Consider the following 27,184-nt stretch of genomic DNA (forward strand, 5'->3'; position numbering starts at 1 on the left):
CCGATAGCGACGTCTCAGTGTACCACTCTGTTTCACCGTTAAAGAGGTTTGTTGTAGTTTCGAAAAAGTGATCCTTTAATTGTGTTGCGCATTGTAAATAAAGGCGTTGGTTAATAAGACACATCCTGAGGCATTAAGCAATACTCATTTTCCTACTAAAGGCAAGTGTGTAGGTAAAAATTGCTATGGCAGAACAAGGCTTTATTTCAGTGAGCAGGTTCAGACGCATGTCGGTTGCATTTACCCGGAGGCGAGTAGTTTGGCGCAGGATTGCCAGACTTGGGAGCTACATCAAGTAGTTATCAGACCGAAAACACTAAAACAACCATACGCTACAGAAAGTAAAACAAAAGTTACGAAGTACACTGTCTAGTGAAGGAAGTACCTGGAACCTCTTTCAATATCTGTCCTTGTCTGGCTCGACACTTTTCGTTGGTAAACTGGGTGGGTCACTTGTGTTATCGGTTTGTGCTGTGTATGTCTTCTGACAAGCAATTCCTTGAGATCAAAGTGGAAAGACAATTATCGATGAGGCAGATCGCTTCCGAAATACAAGCTGTGCAGGTTTTGCAACTTCAGATTTGAAGTGTCAATCCCTTTAATATCTGAGATCATGTGAAGCAAATGGAATGGCATGTTTACACCCTAGAACCACAAATTTACTATCAGATGGCTCTAGTGGCATCGACGCCAAAACTGCTTTTAAAACGAGTGAGCGCAACCAATAAAACTGCTGCCCAAGTTCTTGATAGTTGCAGGCAAGGCTTTGTCGTATATATCAAATAGTTCCCGTTCATGATTTGCTATCAAGATACTTCACTACAATGAGGCAATATTATTCCACTACCATAATGATCCACTTCTGGCACGATACTGCATTGAGAGTCGAAATATTTCCATATGTGCGAACATCCAAATGTGAGTGAAGTATTGGATTTGCAGGTAATTTTTCTCATTACGTATCTAGTAACATTCATCTCAGAGGGAAAAGATAACCATTCCCAAACACTGTTTTGATTCAACAGTTAGTTCACTTTAAGAACGAGCCACATTAGTTGCACATCTGGTATGTACAAGCAGAAACATTCATACCTTATGTAATACTCGGGATCATCTTATATTATTTATCTGCGTGCAATCCTCCGATTCCTTAAGGAATCGAATTTACATGAATAAAATAGCTCGGAACGTCTGATTATTTTAAAAATGAATTAATGTATTAAATATTTGACTTTATGTACGTAAAAGGGAAAAGGATTGGAAAGTTTTGAACTTACGTTTAAATTACACTGTAGGAAAAACTACTACCATCCACAAGTTTTTGAAATGGTTTTATTGTAGGAGTACTAGTTGCGAGGCGTAGCCCATCGTCAGATGGTAGCGTTGACTTCATTGCAAGTTCTACATGTGTTTTATAAAATGTAACCAAGTTTTTGTGAAGCATAGTTTACGAAAGGCTTTACATTTGTGTCGTGAAATATAACAAAGTTTTTGTGATGACATATTTTACACACATATATGCTCTGTACATTGTACTTAATTCAAGATATTACATATTGTAAGACAGAGGTTTGATTTTCATTTGCAATCCATACTGATAAATGAACTGAGTTAAATACAAGATGGCCGATATATTTGTTTACATCAGCTGCTGATTTGATGTGCCAAAGAACGGGATATGTGTTCAGACATGATACTTCTTTAGTTGCTTCAAGGATACTTCTTCATAGTACAAATAATTTTATACAGTTAGAAATTTAGTTAGTTAAGTTTAAAAAATGCTGATAACGGCCAATGAAGAATTTTCTTTCTGTCAATTACTGTTTCTTTTAATTCAAATTAGAGGAGCTGCAAGAAATTTTGTAGGTATATTTAGTTTTCTACTTGTAGTTTATCATTAATTGTGCGGTAAGGTTTCTTGTCAATACGGTTGTTTATTTCTAACAGTCATCTTTACTCCTTCTTCGACAGAATGTAATATCTCCAGCTTTTCTTTGATCATTATGTCTGTGTTTCCGTGTTGACTTATTTAGGTTACTGAGCCTGAGGAAATCCCTGTGTTCACAGTATCGTATGTTGAAACTCCTCCCAATTCGGCCAATGTAAAATTTGGAACACACAGAAGAATGCTGTTTAAAATTGCCAGACCTGTGGGGGACCACAGTTTTTAAGTTTAAGTTGAGATCAAGCTTCTCTTTCATTTCGTTGCGTGTGAAAAGACAATTTTTCATACTTCTGGCACGGAATACTCTAGCAATACCTTATGACACTTAACAATGAAGGTTTGCAGGCATATTTCACAGAGTTTTCAGGAACTAAAGTGCTGTTTGATCTGGAATCTGAGCTACCTTTATTACTGTATTTGGTTTTAATTCTGTTGTGAAAATTAGTGATGGTTTCAGAGCTGTAACGATGTTTTTTAGCTAATAGTTTGATTACTTTTTAGTTCATATTGGTTATTTTCAGTCTCCAAAGGGATATTTTCCAATCTGTTGAACACACACCATTAATATGCCATTTTGTCTTGCTCGGCGTGAGATGATGAGCTGTTAATTGCAGTGGGTTTCCTCTATACTGTAATTTGTTTTTACCATTGTGTTTACTAACTTTTAGATCCAAGAAATTTGTGACGTTATCAGTTTCATGAAGAACGGAAAATTTTAGGTTTTGGTGGAGTTTGTTAAGCTCTTTTGCACACTGGTCAATTTCTTCTACGGTTCCATCAAATAAGATAAATGTGTCATCCACATACCTTTTGCTATGTATGATTTTCTTCTTTATCGACAAGTCTCCGTCATAAAAAGACGTTTCTGAATCATTTAAGCAAATATTGGCTAGGAAGCTACCTAGGCAACGGTCTATTGGGAGACAATCTTCCTGTTAATAAAATTTGTAGTTAAAGCTGAAGTACTTACGTGACTGCGCTAAGGCTGGTAGCTCGCATCTTTCAAACGTAAATAATCAAATGTCTAGCTGTATAAAATTATAGGCCCTATGAAGATGTATCTTTGAATTAACTCCAGAACTGTGTCATATCTAGACACATATGGCGATGTAAAGAAATGCATCTGCCATCTTGTATTCAATTCAGTTCAGTATGGTTTGTAAAAGGAAATCAAAGTTCTGTCTTATAAGACATAAAGGACGGCTTTTCATAAAGTAAGTACAATGTATAGAGCATATATAAGCGCAAAACTATGTAACTATGTAACATGTACAGCCCGTGATGAACTTTGCATCACAAAAACTTCGTTGTGTTTTAGAATACAGATGTAAAACTTGCAAAGAAGTCAACGCTCCATCTGACGATGGTCTCAGCCCCGAAACTAGTAACGGTACAATAAATTCATTTCAAAGAAGTTGTGGTTGCTTGCAGTATTTCGAAAAGTGTAATTTACTAAAACAGCTGCAGTGTTCTCTAAGCAAAATGTATAAGATAAGAACTTAAGTTTAAAGGTTGTCGAAAGTCTGAGTGCCCTCATTATGGGACACTAGATGAATAGGCAATACGCAAACCATCAGTAAAAGCTCCTTTTTACGCATCTCAATATTTATGACGTCGTAATTCTTTAACTATCTGTAGTACTGTGATACAACTTTGTAGGTTCATTCATTATTGTACATGGATACTGCCCTCAAAATGCGTTGCAAACACAGTTAGTAGTCAAGGGGTGATTCATTACATGTCATGGCTTTTACTGAAGTTGTCCTACATAAACAGCTAAAATGTAGTAAGGGAAAAACCTTTGTTCCCTTCATAACTTTGAGGAGAATGAAGGAGAGAAACTGTTTCTTAAAGGTTTGAAATTGTGTGTCAACTTTGTTGGAAGTCTCCAAGCATGCTCGTTTTCAAATATCGGATGAATCTAGCCTGGGTAATATGCGAATGGCGAGCTACGCTGCCTCGCTACATATACAGACTTTCTAACTGCAATTATTGTCTTGCTGTGTAAAACCTCCCTCGCAAGGCTACACCTGTGACTGAGGAGATTATGGTAGTGTGTCTAAATGTTTAATGTTTAACTGTATGAAATACTGAAAATCAAATTTTTGTTTCCTCTGAGACAACGAACCAAGAATCATAAATTGGGATAGTAACACAAAGGAAATAGTAATAGTGCAGCTCCAATGTATATAGTTTGAGGTAGTCTTGATTCTGTTTGAGATGATCTGAGAATTGGTTCACTTACATTATAACCATCATCAAATGCCTCCAAATAATCGTGCCAAAATAGAAATTATTGTATTTCGGCTACTGCAGCACTGCTGAACGAGTTATGACTATACTGTACTATGTGCCTCACGGTATCCTACTATACCATGTTCGATAAACACGGACTTCTTGTAGAACTGTAATTTCAAACGCCTTTCTTCGCATAAACACTCATATACGACGAAATAATGGAATGACTGGTTTTGAATGACGACACTGTCGCCAAATGTTTCTAAAAAGCAGAAATGAAGTTTGCAATTAGTGATGCATTACGACTTAAGCACGTAACTCGGAAATAAAAAAAAAGAAAACAATATATCACGATACACAAGAGTATTCACGTACTCAGTGAAAGATGACGAGAAAACGACACGAACAGTAGAACGTTGGAATTCATCTGACACACGTGTTCTCTCACTCCTTGCTACAGTTCCCTGTCAAACTGCTGATGGTGCCAGTAGAAAATGCTGCAGCACAGTGTTGTGGTGCCAGTGCTCTTTCTCTACGTACTCGCATTTCGTCTTGTGGTATATCGTCGTTGCGACCTGTCGGCGACATGAGGTTACGCATTGAATTGTGTACATTAAATAGGTTAACAGTAAGTCGTCCATGACAAGGAACGTCTTAATACCATATGTGGTGTCACCGCCAGACACCACACTTGCTAGGTGGTAGCCTTTAAATCGGCCGCGGTCCGGTAGTACACGTCGGACCCGCGTGTCTCCACTATCAGTGATTGCAGACCGAGCGCCGCCACACGGCAGGTCTAGAGAGACTTCCTAGCACTCGCCCCAGTTGTACAGCCGACTTTGCTAGTGATGGTTCACTGGGTACTTACGTTCTCAATTGCCGAGACGATAGTTTAGCATAGCCTTCAGCTACGTCATTTGCTACGACCTAGCAAGGCGCCATATTCAGTTACTATTGATATTGTGAATCATGTACCGTCAAAAGTGACGTTCATCATTAATGGGTTAAAGTTAAGTAATCCACCAGCTACGTCCGTTTTTCTAAATTCTAATTTCCTTGTCCTGTTCCAGACTTCACGCCAGCCTGCGTGAGCTAAAACGCGTGCATTTCGGCCTCCTCTAGTAACACGGTGCTGGCTCTCCTGCCAACCACACAAGTGCAGGAAAATAATTGTGTTAATAATTTAGACAACAATGTAATGTTTCATAAGGTGAAGTAACGTATGAGGGAAGGAACACCTGAGATTCACTTGCATGTAAATCTGAATTACAGTTACATCTTTTAGTGGTCCCACACTTTGTGTAAGAAATTATCTAAATATGCACAAGAATTACAACGTGTTACGTTTTTGTACCACGAAAATTAATACTATATTTGTTTCAGAGGCTGAATCTTATAAATTCACTTAAGAAACCCTGTTACGCCGCAAGTGATACTAATTCTACACTCCTGGAAATTGAAATAAGAACACCGTGAATTCATTGTCCCAGGAAGGGGAAACTTTATTGACACATTCCTCGGGTCAGATACATCACATGATCACACTGACAGAACCACAAGCACATAGACACAGGCAACAGAGCATGCACAATGTCGGCACTAGTACAGTGTATATCCACCTTTCGCAGCAATGCAGGCTGCTATTCTCCCATGGAGACGATCGTAGAGATGCTGGATGTAGTCCTGTGGAACGGCTTGCCATGCCATTTCCACCTGGCGCCTCAGTTGGACCAGCGTTCGTGCTGGACGTGCAGACCGCGTGAGACGACGCTTCATCCAGTCCCAAACATGCTCAATGGGGGACAGATCCGGAGATTTTGCTGGCCAGGGTAGTGGACTTACACCTTCTAGAGCACGTTGGGTGGCACGGGATACATGCGGACGTGCATTGTTCTGTTGGAACAGCAAGTTCCCTTGCCGGTCTAGGAATGGTAGAACGATGGGTTCGATGACGGTTTGGATGTACCGTGCACTATTCAGTGTCCCCTCGACGATCACCAGTGGTGTACGGCCAGTGTAGGAGATCGCTCCCCACACCATGATGCCGGGTGTTGGCCCTGTGTGCCTCGGTCGTATGCAGTCCTGATTGTGGCGCTCACCTGCACGGCGCCAAACACGCATACGACCATCATTGGCACCAAGGCAGAAGCGACTCTCATCGCTGAAGACGACACGTCTCCATTCGTCCCTCCATTCACGCCTGTCGCGACACCACTGGAGGCGGGCTGCACGATGTTGGGGCGTGAGCGGAAGACGGCCTAACGGTGTGCGGGACCGTAGCCCAGCTTCATGGAGACGGTTGCGAATGGTCCTCGCCGATACCCCAGGAGCAACAGTGTCCCTAATTTGCTGGGAAGTGGCGGTGCGGTCCCCTACGGCACTGCGTAGGATCCTACGGTCTTGGCGTGCATCCGTGCGTCGCTGCGGTCCGGTCCCAGGTCGACGGGCACGTGCACCTTCCGCCGACCACTGGCGACAACTTCGATGTACTGTGGAGACCTCACGCCCCACGTGTTGAGCAATTCGGCGGAACGTCCACCCGGCCTTCCGCATGCCCACTATATGCCCTCGCTCAAAGTCCGTCAACTACACATACGGTTCACGTCCACGCCGTCGCGGCATGCTACCAGTGTTAAAGACTGCGATGGAGCTCCGTATGCCACGGCAAACTGGCTGACACTGACGGCGGCGGTGCACAAATGCTGCGCAGCTAGCGCCATTCGACGGCCAACACCGCGGTTCCTGGTGTGTCCGCTGTGCCGTGCGTGTGATCATTGCTTGTACAGCCCTCTCGCAGTGTCTGGAGCAAGTATGGTGGGTCTGACACACTGGTGTCAATGTGTTCTTTTTTCCATTTCCAGGAGTGTATGTTCACTATTATACTGGACAGCACTTGACACCAGCATGAGAGAGAGTAACCTTATTTTGAGAATATATGTTATTAGGAATGGTTTTTATGCCTAAATTTCTTCCTTTCTTTTATTTCGACTGTGATGACAAGGGAAAGGAGATACTGTGAGAGCCTAAGTATGCAGCTCGAGTCTGTTTCTCAAGCACCAGACGTCTTTCTCTAGTCAGACCGCGAATTTCTCTGAATTGAAATCTCATGCCTCTGTTAATGGGTTTGGCTGTTAAATCTGTTCCATCACAGTTTTTAAACACTCACGTTCAGATGTTTCCTACTTGGCTGTTATCGACTTTATTCGGTAGAATTCAAGTGTCTTGTCCCAATTCAATCAATACGAAGTTCTGCGTCCCGCAAACCAACGTCTTCGGCAGCACCCGAGCCATCTAGAGTAAATAGGAACTAAACACGTGCTAAACAGTGTATTAAACTTCAGACACTTGAAACTTTTCACATTTAATTAAACTTTCTGCCGTTTATTCTGCATCCTTAACTGATTAGTCATTCTGAGACATAGTTTTTCGTTCGGAAAATTTCACTGAATATGTAAGGTTTTCACATGTTTTCTGCCATTGTATATACTTCACCTTCAGTGTAATGTGACAAAGATGCATGGGTGCGCTGCACGAGTAGTGGATGAGATCGCTGAACGTGTTTGATGTAAACTGTGGTGCGCTTGATCGCCGGTCAGTTGTGCAGCATTAGGCCGTTCTTATTACAGGCATAGTAAGGAGCAGTTGAGCTTTAGAGAAGGAGGTCCGATATTTGTGAATCGGGAAGATATTATCTGGAATATTTTGTTATGAACATGAAAACTTGATTATAAGAACATTTTCGTGTCTCTATGGATGGAGACGATTGTTTGGAGCAGTATTTCAAGGTAACCAGTACACGCCTAAGGATGAAATATTTGTTTGTCAGAACTGATAATTTAAGGAAATCTTCGTCCCTTAGATAACTAATAATATCCGTGATTATTGTTAATTTGATCTGATTCTTTTCATTATGTCACAAATAACGTTACTGGTTTAACGCTTGTAATTTTTGTACTGAGTGAATTTCATAATTATTAAAACCTTCCTATGTTGCGAGTCTTCTTTGGTAATAATCTGAGTTTAATTTTTCAAGACCGGTTTTCTTTCAAGTAAAACCCTCCTCCGTCATTGTTAGTAAAGTCTTAAATATTTTTCGAGTGTCAATTACACCTTATGCCACACGAAGTCACAAATTGTTTCTAACAACCGAAGCAAAATTTAGTAATGAGTAGATTACTTTTTTTAGCTGCCGCATTTGCTGATTTCAATATCATTTCGACAATGTCAGTGCAACAGACACAAAACAACATTCTCAGAAAAAGGTAAGTGACTTTTCTCTCCGGGCAGACATCACTTTGCATTCGTGTGACAAAATAATACATACTCATAATTGGCAAGTGTTGTGTTATATGCGCAGATTAACTTGAGTGAATAGTGAAGGTAATCTTCAACAGTGAATTTCGTCCGAGTATTTTATTTTATAGATATTTAAAGTCGGACATTGGGCTTCATGTTAGGTAACTTTCATTACGTACTTCAGTACTGAGTAACATTTAAATAGGTTTTCCTGAATAAACAATCAGTTTCTTTTGGGACTTAATCAGATTAATTTTCGTTATTTCAGATTCAGCATTTCATTAGGATTAAAGTTATGTTTCAGGACACTTAATATAGGGCCAGTCAACAATCAATATTGATCAGCGGTTCAATACAATACGTTAAGGATACGTTGAACGAGGAGAAAGTGTTTAAAAAAGAATAAACAGTGTTACACATGTACATTAAGTTCAAACATGCCTTACAATATAGCAAGAACGCAAGGAGCAAACTAAACATGTAATGTGATACGTGATGCCCGGAAAAATATTGATCTTTACACTGTAATAAGAAAATTTGGAAAAAAAATGTGTATTACATAATCAGTGACTGTCTTTCGTGAAGTCAATAAAGTGTAATTTTACTTACATTGCAGTAGAGGCTGACCAGTACAAGGAAGAAGAGTAGACAGGCTTGCTGCTCGTACGCTTCCCTGGTGTCCATCGTGGTCGTAATTCCTATGGACTCCATGCCCTCTGTCATTTCAGTATGATATGGATTCCATATTTAATTTTTCTAGTAGTTGTATAAGTAAGTCACCATAAAATGGTCTATTAGATATACAACACAGTCTGTAGCAGTCTCTCTTCAAACCTAGTTTGTCGTTTTCCATAACTAATAGCAGATCTACGTAACCTCACCATTTCACATTACCAAGCACAGTATTAAGAGGTTGCAGCAAACACATAACTAGTAACAGTAATGTTAGGCATCTTAATCCACCATATGTGCATATGCATTCATTTATTCCACTCACAAGGAGTGTCATAAAGTACAAGATAACACCTTTTTCCTTTATTCTATTTACAAGAGTTTTTGAGGAAAAAGAAATATCTGTTGTAAGGCTCCGACATTATCTTAGCTCTGTGATTCAGTTGTGGTGGACCTTGTTCGACAGTTAAAACATTACTATAAATAAAAGTATACATACATAAATAAAAGAAATTCTTAATATTCAGAATATTACGGTAAGTATTTGATAGGGGTTTGATCCACTTTTGGAACACAAGTCAACAGCGATTCTGCGTGCCATGGATTCGATAAAGCTTTAATCGTTTTCTGGTGGTACGTCATGCAGAAGACACGAAAATCCCGTGAAGTGTAGGGCGATGGTTTATGGGTGCGGACATGGCGCCCGTTAGCATCCCGAATGTGTTCTGTGGGGTTCACATTAGGCTAATTTTCTGCCCAAGACGTCAACTCGAGTGGGTTATGTTGTTTCTCGAAGCACCGTAGAACGATTCGGGTCTTATGACACGGACAGTTAGCCTGCTGGAATATTTCAAGATATCAAGCATCAAATGATGTGGGTGGTCCTCAATAATGTTCGTGTAGACCACAGGTGCCAGACCGTCCGCTATTGTTACCATAGTTCCTATGGAAACCTACGTGAACGTCCCCATTGCATAATACTGCCCTATAAGCCTGCGTCCATCGCATTGTGCTTGTGTCGGGCATCCGTTGACCTGGCGTAGCACGAAACATCGTAGGGTTAGTATGGAAATATGTAGTAGTCCACGGCTGCAGAGGCCCATTTTCAACAATGTTTGCTCAATATCGTACTCTGAAACGTGTTCTCCACCACTGCGATATGATAGTATCTAACCAGGACATCGCCTATCCTGCGTTGCAGAGCCGGTAAGGCTTCGTCCTTCACATTATGTGATGAAGTGTTGCCTTCCAACACTGAGTCACCAGCTTAAGTTTTCACCGTCCTTCGACCAATTTTCACAAATATTCACGACAGTAGCATGTGAACAGCCGACCAGATTCGCCGTTTCCGAGATGCTTTTTTCGAGGCGCCAAACTTCGACAGTTGCCTTCTTTTCAAAATTGTTCGTGTTAGAGGATATCTCCGCATCCGGCCCGTATCGTCGGTAGAGTGGTTCCTCATTCGTCGGTGCTCCACGTACATTGTTTCATCACCGCCTCGTGTGCGCGCAACGCCATCGGGCATTATTAACTCTCGCAGCGAGCAGTGATCCTGTTTTGACACGTTAGTGTACGGAATGTCCACAACTGAAGTTCCAGATTCAAATGCTCTAGAAAGAGAACCACTGCTCGGAATGACGTCAAATTTGAACAGCATACTGAAAATTTTACCAACAGATGCCTCTGTTAGCGTCTTAACGTAAATGGGATAGCCTACAAATGATAGATGGATCACAATGGAACCACTATGATTTGCGTTGCACATTATGCCACCCTTACTGTTCAGCGTGCATGACTGCACAAGATCAGTAGTCAACATCTGTGACACTGTTAGCTACGTAAGCCCATCCACCACGGCAAGGTCGTGCCATGTCGGAAGGGAAACATCGGTTTTTAATTGTTCCGGGGCCAAAAACAGCTAAGAAGCAAAATCGCATCAGTGCCTAATTGTCATGAGAGTGATGTAAGACATGTTCAGTGCTCTCTCGATATTCTTCTGCCATGAGTTGAAGTCGAGAAACAGCAAACCGCACAATAGGTTGAAGTGTCACGGGGGCCACGTTTAGAATGCCTTGTATAGTGAGCACTTTAAATTCAGCTTTGTTCGTAATTGGAGCAGTGGACACAAAATCTTACAGATAACCTCACAGCCAGATGTCACACAATTAAGATATGATCATCTTCACGGCCAGACTGTAGGGAAATGACGGCTGATAATTGTAGCATTTCCAAAATGCCTCCACAGCAACTGCTTCACTGGCTGTGTAATGAGCGGGGGAACGCCATCTCGCATAAAAATGACCCTACGCACACATCCACGCTGGAATGACGTTGGTTCACAAAAGAATCTCATAGCAATCTACCAGTGATATTATAGGTAACAAAACCTACATGACTCATTTCCTCGAAATAAATACGGCTTTACCACAACCGATGCCGCCAACCCACAGCACACGTGTAATTCCGTGCATTAGAATGTCCTTGAATACGGAAATACGTTCCTCTGTCCACAGAATGTTCCATGGCCATTCATTGTCCACTTCTGCGCAAGCATATTCCAGAGCGAGCGTTTTTCCGGCTGGCACGTCAATAGGAAGCAACTAATGAATATGGGTGATTCTGTACGGATAGCAATGCAGAATGTTTCGTAGGATTTTATGCACTGAGCTTGCAGGCATATGCAACGTTTGGGCAATTCCCCGTGCACTACAAGTTTGCTGACAACCCCTCGATCCATCCTGCAATACTTGGGACACATATTCGACAGACGTCGGATCAACTGCTTTCCTGTCCGCAGCTGGTGGTTCAGTGGCTAGCGTTGCTGCCTCTGGATCACTGGGTCCCGTGTTTGATTCCCGGCCGGGTTGGGGATTTCCTCTGCCCAGAGACTGGGTGTTTGTGTTGTCCTCATCATGTCATCGTCATCATCATCATTTGTGACAGTGGCTGGATTGGATTGTGAAAAAAATTGGGCTGTGTAAAAATTGGAACTTTGTACACGCGATGATGACCGTGCAGTTGAGCACAAACCAAACGTCATCATCAACATCGCAAAAACTGCTTTCTTCCCTGTGCCACACTGCACTTCAAAAGAACCTGTCTTTTCGAATATAGTAATCATTTTCTCCAGATCCTTAGCAGACATCAGACCAGCACCCTTTTTCATAACCGGGGTTCCACAAGGCTACTAACACAATGTCACCGTTCTTGTAAAAGTGCTTTACCTGCAACGCGCTATCCTTTTTATAGACAGCCCTGTTGCAGATTGAGGAACTGCCCTGAGCCGCTTGTCTGTTGATGTGTGTATTGTGACCCGTAAGAGCGCCGCCTACAGGTAAAAATATTGGTTGATCTCAGCGCCCCACTCTTCGCGTAGACGCAAACTATGAAACTGATCTGTGTCACGTGTTTGTCGGTGTGCATATCTCGAGACTTAACAGTGCCATCTACTGTTAGAAATTTTGTGTGTGTGTGTGTGTGTGTGTGTGTGTGTGTGTGTGTGCGTGTGTGTATTGTGTGTGTACGCCATGAGGTTTCTCCATGCGTCAAGAGTATGTGGCCATTCTTAGCGATGGTTCTCTTTCTAAAGCGTTTTGAAACTGGAACTTTACTCATGGACTCAATGTGTACATATAAAGCATAATACAACAGTGAACTATGTGATGCTGCTACAGTATATTACGTTAGTATAACGTTAGCTTTCGCTACACCAATAAATATATAAATATAATAATCTAATCAGTTACTTAATATTCTAGAATTTTGGAAAAATATTTACTGCTGTAATTAACTTTTCTATAACATTCCACAAATGTTTTAAATTTTTCTGTTAAATTTAACCAAAACAACCAAGTGCTACTTTCCCCAATGAATGTCATATTTAGTGTTTTCTGGTTCAGGACCATGGTAGACTTCAGTCTCTTTAAAAATTACGTCGTGAGAAAGTCATACACACACACACACACACACACACACACACATATGTATACATGATGTGTGTAAGGTATCACGTGCATCCCTGCCAACCTTAACAAATGTAACGGAAGATGAGTTGCTGTTGCGAAGCATTAAAAGATACTGTCAGTTTCTGGACCCTATTTACACATCCGTATCTCTTTTAAAAGTGTGTTGTTAGTATAAGTCAACATCAGTTAAAGAATTAATTTTTTTGGGTGGACATGAAGTAACCCACAACCACTCCCCCCCTCCCCGCCCCCTTCCCACACCCTTGGTAATGCGCATTACGGAAAATATGTTGGTATTGCCAGGATTGATAGTATGCATTTGTAAATAATCATATTTCTCATCGAATGTTGAAAGCGCTGCACAAAATCCCTAACCACTCGTCACACACTACGCTCTTTTTCAGCATTGTTCACAGTGAGATAATTTTTCAGGGCGACAACTCTCTGTTGCACACAGCTGCAGTCCACCTGTGCTGTAACACATATTTCACGCCATGTGCGGTGTGCCTTGGTAGTCACTACAGTTATGTTGGCTATACTCACTATCGACTCTGAGATGACCTCTCTCACTGTACTGAGCCTTTATCTCTGTCAGCATAGGGTGGAAGGGTAGCAGTAATTCGGTACAGTGACGATAAGAAATCAACAAGGCAGCCTCTCGATGTATGGACGGTCAGCGTAGATAACTTGTTTACCTGGATCTAAGATTACAATGTTTGCAGACTTATCAGCTGTACTGTTACATTACCCAAAGATCGAGACTTGTGATTATTCTGGTGGTTGTAGCGTAATTTCAATTCCGACAGTTTACTTGACGCTCTTGTGAATAATTGTTTACTGAGTTCAATGGACTTTTAATTCGGCCACCTTCTTTGCTGCTGGATCAGTAACTGTTTAGAGCAGTCTGAAAATCTTCATCTACTACTGGTTTCAATGATTATCATGTTTCAGCATAATAATAAGTGCTTATCAGATGTTTGATGATGAAAGGCAGTTGTTCTAAGGATCACACTATTGCAATTTCCTGAACGGTGGGATTTTTAATAAATCTATTTTATGTAACGTATCTGTCACTCAATCAATCGTATCTGCCAATTCCTAATCAATCGGTCTCAGAGCTTCTGTACATCGGCCACATTATTTATATAACAACATGCTTGTGACAGAGCAATGATGCAATTTCTTAAGTAACGATCGACTTACTTGTTTTTAGACGTTTTGCTGACAGTTTGAAAATAGTGTTACATAACCAACAGTCTGCAATGCGACTGCTTTCTGAGTATATTTTCTCAGGATGTGTAAGCCTCATTAAGCCTGTAACCAAACTTGCGATGTAACTTTTATCTAGTTAACCTGGAACTACTTTGGCCTAGCACTAGCCACTGTTAGTACTAGCGCATGTGCATAGTAAGCAATGATAAGCTGGTGTGATGACGCCGCTACTATGAATGGAAATAAATGAATTACTAACAGCAGAACTACGCCTGGCTGGGAATATACGTGTATAACAGTCTTGCAGAAAACTACCTTCTTGGATATTTTAAAAATACCCTCTAAAATTTGAATGAATGACATGGAAAGTGCTTTAGGCATGGCTTAAAAATTGAATGGAGCACTCCAAGGCACGAGAGATTTTATTTACAAAGTGGAGTTTCAAGAAATGTCGAATCTCCCAACTCAGTTAACTTTATTATAGAAAGACTTTATATGATAAACACATCCATGTACACTGATACCCATGCACGAAACTAACCTACTCTGAGAACAATACACCAATGCAACTAGGACGAAATGCATGTGGGCTGCACCAGTTCACACACAGGTTGCAGTTATATTAGACATTTATTTTCCAAGAAAATTAAAATACCTTAATTTTCCACAATATGTTGCATTAAAACTTCTTTACCAAAGTCAAAATTTATTTTCGACACAATATCCATGAAAACACAATAGCTTGACCAACTGACAACCAAAGTAACTTAATTGAAAATTATTACTTTTTCCTGTTAAGAAAAATTTGAAAAAAGAATGAACCTTGTAACGGACATGTATATCAAACATGGACTGGACGTTAACCTGTTTGAACAAATTCAAAGCACTTTCCAGGGTCTAGTGCAGCTTAGTCCATCTCTCAACAAAACAAGACAGATAAATATTATATGTAATCCTTCATAAGAACTCGTGTTAAAGTCACACAGTCATCATAAGAAACCTCACAGGAAGCTACTTGCTATGCACGCAGTTGATGTAAGTTACACATTATTAACTCATGGACTAAACCCATTTAAGCTAATAACGTGATAATTGAAACACGTTATAAGAAGCTGAAATAACCACGGGGGCTTTCCTTTGTTTGCCGCATAATCCCGTTCCCTCGCAGCCAAATAGTGCCACCCAACTGAGCCGTGACGCGGCGTCGGGCGTTGTCGGGGTTCAATATCTCGTGTTAAATCGCAGCTCGCATAACGCAGGAATTCTAGCGCGGCTAATCTAAAAGTGGCACACACTATGGCGCTAGAGAGAAGACAGACAGACGAAGAAGACAGAGACAAACAGTGAGAGAGAGATACAGAGGGAGGGGGGGGGGGTGGAGAGAGAGAGAGAGAGAGAGAGAGAGACGGAGACCGAGACCGCAGAGTGCTTCCTCATGTAGAAACGAAGTGGTGCCATGGTACACCTAGCCGAACGGAGGGCCGCTGTGTGGTGTCCTGTGTAAAAAGGCGATTCTACGTGCTGGTTGGGTCCTGCTAAGCTGAGTGGCGTGCGTAGTGTCGCTGTCACTGCAAGTGGAGCGCGCTACCTCTGATCAGTTCCTCGAATGGATCGCACTTTCAGCAAAGAAGTTGCTCTTTACTTCCCATTCAAGGCACCGTTTCGGAGATAGCATGTGGTACAAGTTAGTGGTACTGATGCGTGCAAACCCAACTTTAGATGGGCCTCGCAATAAGGCTAAATGGATATGAGAATGGTATTCCAGCACTACCGAAGGGAAGAGTGAAAGTTTTACATTTCGTAAGCAGTTTTCTGCTCTAAAAGTTCGTACAAAAGCAAATGTGTTTGAAGTTCACCATACTAGTTACCAGAAGTAGATTTAGTTCCAGTGCTCGCATGGTAACATGACCACAAAGTCTCATTAAATTTAAAGAGTACAGTGCATTAGTCCATTGAGGTGCTGTTTATTAATATTTAAATTTGTCAGTTGAGTATGCCTAGCCTCTTTTCTTCTTACGTCATTTTTCTGCTAACTGAAAGTCCTTGTCTTAAATTGCAGTGAGAAATTTAGGTAATATGTTTGTTTTTAGTATTTAAATTTGTCAGTGGTAGTCAGGTAATATTTTTTGGTAAATCAAAAGCCCTGTCTTTAAATCAGCCGACTACAACAAGCTCTGATGCTATTAAGGGCCAAGATATTTTACTGACGTTGCTTGGCTGCTGTAAGTACTTTGCAGTGGGGGTGTTGCAGGAGCTATTATTAGTGTACGAGAGAAATGCGTTGATGTAAGGCGAAACTAATAACCGTAGATGTGGCATGTACGAGTGGTACCACCTTACCGCCTAATCTGAAGCTATTCCGCCTGGTGAGCGGAATTCTTTCGCAAACGAGGAGCTAGATTTTCACTTATTGTAAAAGGGATGAGCTACTTGGCATTGCATTGTACACTTTTCAAGTGATTTAATTTTTGGCAATGGTAAATATCGATTGTGTTAAAATTCCAAAAATTTTCAAATTGGTGAAGTTTTCAGTTTGAACGTGGATATTTCAGTCTATTGTAAAGTTATATGAATGCTTGGGTGTGTGCTTTCGGACGTGCCTGGAAGCGCAGTTATCATGCCGATTCCGCAGATATGATTCATATTATGTCGATTGCAGGTGGTTGGGGGCGAAAAAGGAGAGGGAAGAAACTAGTGGTATCAGCTGCATCAGAGCTTGGTCCGTAATTAGCGACGACGGTTGCGAACGTGTGCCGGACTGTGTCTCGAACCCTGAATCTTCTGACTGTTGGGCATTTTCATTAACCACTGCACTAACCGACACAGTGTTTATTGCAATTTTGCGGACTACCTCGTCTTGTTACCCGGCCGATTGACATTCCAACCTAACGCCGTCAGTCCGCATTTCCCGTCGATATCCTCCATGCTACCTAATTTTAGATTCCCGTTGGAGGTCGAACGAAGTGTGCTTCAGCCACGAAGATTGTGATTCGTTGTGCATTGAGGAGAATCACTTATATGAATACGTGATATCTGTTGTTTCCACTATTAAGTTAAATACGCCAGTCAGCATTGACTAACCATACTGCATCCACATGTTCGCACGTCAACATTTGACCTGCAGACTAGAGGAAAATGGGCATTTACGGCTTGTTGTTGCCTCATGTACTTGGAAGTACTACCCAATCTGATAAAATACGACTAATAAATTATTGGTCTGCGGATGACGTATATGCTGATGTAATATTATTCAGTAAACCGTCCCTAGCCACCAAACGAAATATCTGCAATTATACCCGACAACAAACCAAAACCGACAACGGTAGTTTAAGTGTACGTGCCGACGTCGCTAGCTGAAGAGACAAAGTATATGGGGTTATTGAAAGGGTAATGCAGTACATAAAAGCGAGATGGAAACCTAATAATCATAGGGGACTGGAATACAGTTGTAGAGGAAGGAGTCGAAGGAAAGGTTACTGGAGAACATAGGCTTGGGACAAGGAAGGAGTGAGGAGAAAGACTACTTGAGCTCTGTAGTAAATTTCAGCTAGTAATAGCGAACACTATTCAAGAATCACAAGAGAAGGAGGTATACTTGGAAAAGGATGCACGCAGGATAATATCAGTTACATTACATCGTGGTCAGGCAGAGATTATGAAAACATACAGGATTATAAAGTGTACCCAGGAGCAGATATAGACTCGGATAAGAATGTAGTAGTGATGAAGAGCAAGCTGAAGTTTAAGATATTAGTCAGGAAAAATCAATAAGCAAAGAAGTACTAATAAATGACGAGACACGCTTGAAGTTCGCTAAAGCTATAGATACAGCAATAAGAAATTGGTCAGTAGTTAGTACAGTTGAAGAGGAATGGACATTTCTAAAAAGGGCCACCACAGAAGCTGGATAGAAAAATGTAGGTACAAGGAAGGTAACGGCAAAGAAACCATGTTTAACAGAAAAAATACTTCAGTTAATCGATGAAAGAAGGAAGTACAAAAATGTTAATGGAAATTCAGGAATACAGAAACATAAGCCACTGAGGAATGAAATAAATAGGAAGCACTGACAAGCTAAGACGAATTGGCTCCATGAAAAATGTGAAGAAATCGAAAAAGAAATGACTGTCGGGACTCAGGAAAGTCAGGACACATTCAGTGAAATTACAAGCAAGGGTGGTAATATTAAGAGTGTAACGGGGATTCCTCTGTTAATTGCAGAGGAGAGAGTGGATAGGTGGACAGTGTACGTTGCATGCCTCTATGAGCGGGAAGATTTGTCTGATGAGATAGAAGAAGAAAAAGGAGACGATTTATAGAAGACTGAGGATCCAGTATTAGAATTTAAGAGAGTTTTGAAGGACTTAAGATAAAGTAATTAAGAAGGGATGGATAATATTACACTAGAATTTCTAAAATCATCGGGGAAATGCCAATAAAACAACTATTCACGTTGGTGTCTAGAATATAGGAGTCCGGCGACATACCATCTGATTTTCGGAAAAATATCATCCTCAAGACTGTAAGAGCTGGAAGTGCGGGAATTATCGAACAATCAGCTTAACAACTCAAGGTTCCAAGATTCAGATAAGATCAATATACAGAAGAACGGAAACTAAAATGAAAGGATGTGTTAAGAGATCGATCAGTTTGGCTTTAGAAAAGGTAAATGCCCAGAGAGGCAATTCTGAAACTGCGGTTGGTAATGGAAGCAAGACTAACGAAAAATCAAGACACGTTGTTAGGACTTGTCGACCTGGAAAAAGTTCGACAGTGTAAAATGGTGCGAGCTGTTCGAAATTCTGGGAAAAATAAGGATAAGCTATAGGTAGAGACGGGTAATATACAATATGTACAAGAGCCAACAGGGAATAATAAAGATGGACAACCAAGAACGAAGTGTGCGGATTAAAATGGTATAAGCCAAGGATGTAGTCTTTCGCCCCTACTACTCAATCTGTACATCGAAAAAGCAATGACGATAACGAAAGGAAGGGTCAAGAGTGGAATTAAAATTCACGGTGAACGGATATCAATGATATGATTAGCTGATTACATTGCTACCCTGAGTTAAAGTGAAGTAGAGTTATAGGGTGTTGTGAATGGAATGAACAGCCTAATGAGTACAGAATATGGACTGATAATAAGTCAAAGGAAAACGAAAGTAATGAAAAGCAGCAGGAATGATAATAGCGGGAAAGTTAACATCAGGACTGATGGTCACGAAGGAGATGAAGTGAAGGAATTCTATTCCCGAGGCAGTAAAATAACCAATGACGGACGGAGCAAGGAGGATCTCAATAGCAGACTAGCACTGGCAAAAAGGTCATTACTGGCCCAGGAAGTCTACTAGTATCAAACATAGGTCTTCATTTGAGGAAGACAGTTCTGAGACTATACGTTTGGAGCACAGCATTGTGTGGTAGTGACACATAGATTGTGGGAAAACGGGAACAAACGAGAATAGAAGCATTTGAGATATTATGCTAAAGACGGATGTTGAAAATTAGGTGAACTGATAAGGTAAGGAATGAGGAAGTTCTGCACAGAATCAGAGAGGAAAGGAATATGTGGAAAACACTGACAACGAGTAGTGACAGGATGATAGGACATCTGTTAAGGCACCAGGGAATGACATCCATGGTACTAGAGGGAGCTATAGAGAGCAAAAACTGTAGAGGAAGACACAGGCTGTAATATTTCCAGAAAATAATTGAGGATGTAGGTTGCAAGTTCTACTCTGATGTGTGGTAGTGAAACATTGTGGGAAAACTGGAACATAAGAGAATAGAAGCATTTGGGATATTATGCTACAGACGGATGTTGAAAATTAGGTGAACTGATAAGGTAAGGAATGAGGAAGTTCTGAACAGAATCGGAGAGAAAAGGAATATGTGGAAAACACTGACAACGAGTAGTGACAGGATGATAGGACATCTGTTAAGGCACCAGGGAATGACTTCCATGGTACTAGAGGGAGCTATAGAGGGCAAAAACTGTAGAGGAAGACACAGGCTGTAATATTTCCAGAAAATAATTGAGGATGTAGGTTGCAAGTTCTACTCTGAGATAAAGAGTTTTGCACAGGAGAGGTATTCGTGGCGGGCCGCATAAAACGAGTCAGAAGTCGGTTTACTCAAAAAAAAAATCCAGTTTCACCCTAGATATATATTTTGCATTTAGCCTTAACCTATTAAATAAAGAAAATTAAGCTGGCTTCTTAATACCTACCCTTCCTACTTGACCGACAAGCTTCCGACAATTGAGTATCAAGGTTTATTAGTGAATAAGGCCCAAAGTTCAGAGCAACTCTTGCTATCACTTTTATTTATTATTAGCCGAAGCAAACTAGTTCCTTGGCGCATAGGCTACACTTGTACCAAAACATAACTGTAATAATATTTATTTACGTTCTCGAACATAAACACTTCCACTGCGGTGCCATTTCATCAGTACCGTTGTTTCAAATATTGACAACGGCTTTTGGGGATTCTCAAATTTAACATTGCTTACGCAACATGTTCGGTCACCATTTCTAATGTTCATCGTTCATGCTGTATGCATTCCAAAGGCACGCACCGTAATCAGTTCTGTGGCGCTGGTAGTAACGAACCAGGGTCCAGTCACAATTCTGGCCGCGTCATCCCTAGTCACAGAATCCACACATTGCCCCCTGTGAGTCCGAAGGGACGGCTTGTACAGCAGCGGTTCCACAGCTTAACTTTTTAATGAGCTTTTTAATGACTAACCGTCTCTGTGACTCACTGGATGCAGATATGGAGGGGCATATGGTAGCACACCGCACTCGCGGCCGTTGTCACTTTTCGTGACCGGAGCCTCTACTTCCCCATCAAGTAGCTCCTCAAATGGGCTCACAAGGGCTGACTGCAGCCCGCCGGCCAGCAGTGTTCGGCAGACTGAAGGGTCATCCATCCGAAACCGCTTAACTTCGGTGATATGACAGGAACCGATGTTACCACTGCAGCAAGGCCGTTGGTATGTATTAATTTAGCGTAATGGATAAAGTGACACAGCTCAAGATCCGCACATTCCTCATGGCGATTGTAGCGTGAACTGGCGTGAGGGTTCTAGCATTGTCCTGCGTTCTGTTACCCCACTACTGACCACATCTCAGTTCCAAGAAATGGACAGGTCACGAGAATCGTTGTTCCCTGGAACATTTTACAGTGTAGTCTACAGACACGTTAGAGTAGACGTGTTCATCAAAGACAGAAGCGAGACACGTCGCTGAGCGCCATAGAGCGTCACCAAGTGTCGCAACTGGCAATGGCAATACAATATGGAAGTCTCCATTGTGTGAGATATAGTGATAGCGATAAAAGACGCAGGAAGGCTCGACACCTCAGCCGAATAGTTTGTTCCCGACAGGTCGTAATGACATTTTGCTTTCAGACCCTGCGCGGATTTTGGTATCCGTCGATTTGTAACAGCCATTTGTTCAGTCCTATTATCTCCTCGTGGTGTAGTCGTGGAAGGACTCGTGCGTAGTCTTCCTGCCACACCCTCGTCAGCACTTGTTCTGCAGTCATTGCAATACAGCCAACTTCGTGCTATTTCTGTCTGTATGATGCTCTCATTCGAATTATTAGACCTTTCTCACAGGTCAAAAGATGGCCATGTTCCGCCCTCGCAGGTCCTCTTGACATACCCTGTGGTAGTCTCTACCTGAAAACTTACAGTAACGTTAGACATTCGGTAGAAGTCAAGTGGTCACATCATTCTTCATCTGTAGCATCTTTTTCTGTAATTAAAATACAAAAAATAAGCTTGTACAAACCTTAGCGCGAAACATCCCTCAAATGTGCGTAACTAGAAACATGCGGCCTCTTAGACGTCATAATGATTTTTCTTATCACTTAACTCCACATTAGTTGAAAAAAAAAACTTTGTGAATAGTCAGCTTATTCGTATTAAAGCAAATTCAATAGTAGTCACACGTGTAAAGTATTTCTTGTTTACATTATCCAAAATAAAAAAGAATCATGAGTGTATATAGTTATTTAGTATCAATTTTCAAATGATTGCTGATATTGTTACAACAGATGCGATATTCATGAACATAACTAGAAGTTAACAGAAAATGTGAATGAAGGCAATAATCAAACTAAATTAAAATGTTAAATCCCGATAATTTTGCACAAACGAAGCATATCTTCTTGCTACGCTCCAGGTAAACTGGTTGATAACAGTTCGTACACTTGTATGCCTGTTTCCTTTTCTTGGGCTGATGACACTTCATACAAGTCTACTGCTTATCAAGGCTATCACTTGGTATGCATCAAATAAATTCTCCAATGTACCAGATTTAGTAGGAGCTAGCGTCAAAATTAGATTTTTGGCTGTTAGTCTAGACACTCATCATCTCAAAATATTATGCTGGGGTGTTTCTCTAACTCTAATAGGCTCAGAACGTTCCCATTTGTGATAATTTTTTCCATAAAAATACTTCGCCTGCTGTGAGGAATTATCTGTGCCACAAATCACATCACGCTCTTCTTACAATAAGATACATAGTTCACTAGTATCGCTCGGTTCGAAGTCACCGTCACCTACCTCAAAGTCACCACCAGCATCAGATATGTCTAAAATGTTGCATTAGTTCGCAATTTTCTCTGCACCTGTATATGTAACTGCTCTTGCATCCAAGATGAAAAATTTGGATCAGCTTTCTCTTCATAGCAAGCTGCATCAGGCCATAGCTGAATATTAACGTAAATTTACGCGTTTTACAATGTGCTACAAAATAAGAACATCTGAAAAGGCAATTAAAAGCCAGATATAAAGTAATTAGATGCACGTGTTCTGTTTAACAGACCTAATTATTAAACCTAACGCTAAACACTTGATGTACCACGCACACAATTAAGCACTCACCTCTAAATAATATACTTTATCGCTTGACTGGAAAAGGCAAACTGATTGTGGACTGTTGCTTTACATGCGACAAGTATTAAGGAGGAGACACTGAGAAAGACAGACTGTGGTTTTATGTGGCATTACCACATTTTATCTTTAAAATGAACGATGGTTCTGAAAGGCTGGTGTTTTGGATTTCAGAGATAAGTAATAAATTTTAATTAACATACAAAGAGCGACATTGGAGTCTGAGTTTGAGAGCATCGGGTCAGCTTATCTAAGGTGTAACACTTGCCATTTCCGCTACTGTACATCCTTACGAGATGTCGCGTACGAGGAACGTACTCTTCAACAGCCGTTTTCAAATGGATAAATGTGGGGCACAACGATACATTATAGAATCACTCTGAGAACGGCGCAAGACATTTTTCTCTAGAATACACACAAAGTGACTATTCATGCGTTTAAGAGAGAATACTAAAAGAAGTCCGAAACTTCCACTGTTTTAGGTATGTGAAATTTTCGCCGTATGGTATGGGGTATTGTTGTTCTAACCACATATTGTTTTAAAGATATAGTGACATTTCTTTTAGCTCGTGATGTAGATGGACTGGCATCTTAAACTGAATTGCGTCAGGACTAGAGTTGGTTTCCTTGCAACAGAAAATGCAGACAGGACTGCCATGTGCAGGTTGGATAGTTGTACTGCTCGCAGTGTTCTACTCTTCATTTCTTTCCGATGGTGTTTCCAATATTGGAGCTAATCTCGCCCCAGATACTGAAATATATATGTAATTACCTACTGATTCTGTCACATAGGCAGCACGGATTGGCCGAACGGTTTGAGGCGCCAGGTCACGGATTGCGCTGCCGCTCCCGCCGGAGGTTCGAGTCCTCCGTGTGGCAAGCGTGTGTGTGTGTGTGTGTGTGTGTGTGCATGCGTTAGTTTAAGTTAGTTTAAGTAGTGTGTACGTCCAGGGGCCGACGATCTCAGGAATTTGGTCTTTTAGGAATTCACACACAACTGAACATTTTTTTGCCACATGGCTTGGCATGTAACTACATTGTTCCGCAGCGTAGGAATGGACCGGTTTTATTTCTTCGATGGCATGATGTCACGCCAAGATCTCTGTCTGCTAGTACGTTGTCTAAATTTGCACATGACCTTGCTCTTCTTATTCTAAAGTTTGCTGATATATGATCTGAACGTGAACTTTCTTGCACATCCTCTCTCTCCGTGATTGTGAAGCATTTGTCGTTTCTCCAGGAGACCAGACGCCTATTTCATCATCATCGTCGTCGTCATCGTCAGTAGGATGAATTCAGCAGCAGCTCAATGGATCATCCTTGTTGTGCCCTCCACGTCCTGTCTCTCTATTCGGTTATACTCGTACTACAGATTATAGTAGAATCTTTAATTTAATCTACTAAGCACCAGATTTTGTGGTAACGTTTGGGAGACCGACTTTTTAGAGTTCTAGCCATATGGACAATTAGTAGCTCCAATGGTGATTTCTACTTCCCCTTATTTTCTGATAAGCAGAATCCATAGACAGATCAAGAAAGGCATAGATCAACCGCCGAGAACGGTCCTATAAACCTGCTGAAGATCATATCCTGGTCTTTATTTAAAATGCATTCGTCGTTTGACCCCGGGGTCTCTCAAATTCCAAGCTTCTACGGCGAGAATTGTGCTTATTAAAATGTCCCATGAGGCAAAGGATTGAAGTAGGTTCTCTGGTATCTTCGTAAGAGTCGTTGATTATCAAAAAAACTCCCTCGATTCGTTAGAAAACACAGCTTTGTAGGCGCCGCAGTCTGGAACCGCGCGACCGCTTACGGTCGCAGGTTCGAATCCTGCCTCGGGCATGGATGTGTATGATGTCCTTAGGTTAGTTAGATTGAAGTAGTTCTAAGCTCTAGGGGACTGATGACCTCTGAAGTTTAGTCCCATAGTGCTCAGATCCATTTTGAACAGCTTTGTAAATATGGGTGAGCACGTGAACAAACTGGGAAACACTTCACAAAGACCGTTACATTTTTACCCTGATCATTTGTGGATCGAACAGGAAGATAAGTCGTGACGTTTCATAAAAGTATCCTTCTTTATAATCCGTTGTGGTGCGCTGTATTATATGTGGCGGAAGATATAGAGGCAGATAGAGTGAAAGTGTTAATTTTCGAAACTTTCCATCTGATATCCAACATCTGCCACACTCTAGTCGGTCATTCGTAGTGAACATCACTTACATGCGTTAGATACATAAGTGGTGGCACATTGTCTTTTGAAACCTTGATAATATTACGTGTATATTTAGAGTGACAATGAACAGAATTTTTTTCAGTCTTCTTCACTCCACCGTAGAAAGGCCATGTTAATTAATGTAAAGTATTCAGTGGGCGTGGTCGGTCCCAGGGCACAATGGCACAGAAAAGTTCCGGCCCTACTGACTGTGGGAGCTTCCAGTAGGGAGCAGAATTCTGTAGGCGGAGAAGCCGTCTTCATGGCTGGGGGCGATAACGCCCGACAGGACGGCGCGTCAGCGACTCGGTAGCATAAAAGTGAATGAATGAACATCCTGTGAGGCTCAGTGCACAGGTAGACTGCGAAGAATTCCGTACTGAGGCATTCTGAAATAGGCTTTCCTGAGAACGCAATCGAACTTTAATTAAAGGAAATGTGACGTCTCCAGGCTGCAAACATTTTCAGTTATACAGTGATACATAGAGAAGATATGAGTAGAGCAGCCTTCACTTGTGATGTTAATAAGTTTAAAAGTGTCTCTTTTCTCTTTCTTTCTTTTGCACGAAAACTCAACCAGTTACATAAGAAATGTGACAAAACAGATCACTCGGCGATCTGACACAATAGGAAAACGAATGTCGGGTACGAACTTCCTGCCACACATTCTCAGACTGACGGACCAGAGCCATACATTGGGCGAACTCGAAGAAGAGACTATTTATAAACTGACAAAGAAGATCAGTGAATAAAATTTTTCGGAACATTGTTCCAGGTAAATCAGCGATCTCTAAAATATTATAACCTATTTCAACAGTCACAGTCGTGGTCGCCTTGAGGTTTTTTATTTATTTTAATTTTTGGATGACCAGTATCGATCTTCTAACATATCGTATTTAGATCTTACACTGCTCAATGTTCTCCTCGCCTTCTTTGATGGATATGCTCCACGCCAACGTTTCCAACGATCGTCAAGGAATGTAAGATCTGAAGACAACCTCTTAGAAGATCGAAACCAATCATCTGAGAATAAAAATTAACAACCTAAATGCGATGACGACTTTGTGTGCTGAAGTAAGTTATGGATCAAAGTATGTCTCAGATCAGCATGGGAGGGAAGGAATATACTGTATACCTTGTGCATGCGGAAAAGACTCTGTGTATGACTGGACGACCAGTCAGCACCACGATTAGCGAACATAGGCCGCATCGCAGCTTGGGGCAGATGGAGATCGTGGCGGAACGTGCAGTGTGAGAGCGACCACACAGTAAAATGCCACAAGGCGGAACTTATTGATGTAGAGAAGATCTATCACATCCTCTTGGTCAGAGAAGATAGAGAAATACAGAAACATGACAATATTTCCAACAAGAAACAAGAAAGTCTCAATCTCAACGCATCCTGGGTACCAATGCTGCAGCGAACTGCCACTACTGGTGGCAAGTGGAGTGTGGCAGGGAAATGACCGCGGAAAAGCCCTTGGACGCTGGCGTGCCAGATTCATGTAATGTGCGGCCGCGAACTCGACTGCAATCCACCACCACCAATGAAGGGTGAACGTTTGACAATGTCACCCACTCGTGTTGGCAGAACGTCAGAAAAGTCATCGAACAAACGTCGACCGATAAAAACCGAGATAGAAACCAACATGCATTTTATAACTGAAGATATTGTTTGATATTGTTCGCTAGCACTCTGGTTGTTAGAGTAGACAAACGATAGACGATCCATCATTA

The sequence above is a fragment of the Schistocerca cancellata genome, chromosome 3, assembly GCF_023864275.1.
Source record: "Schistocerca cancellata isolate TAMUIC-IGC-003103 chromosome 3, iqSchCanc2.1, whole genome shotgun sequence".
Lineage (NCBI taxonomy): Eukaryota > Metazoa > Arthropoda > Insecta > Orthoptera > Acrididae > Schistocerca > Schistocerca cancellata.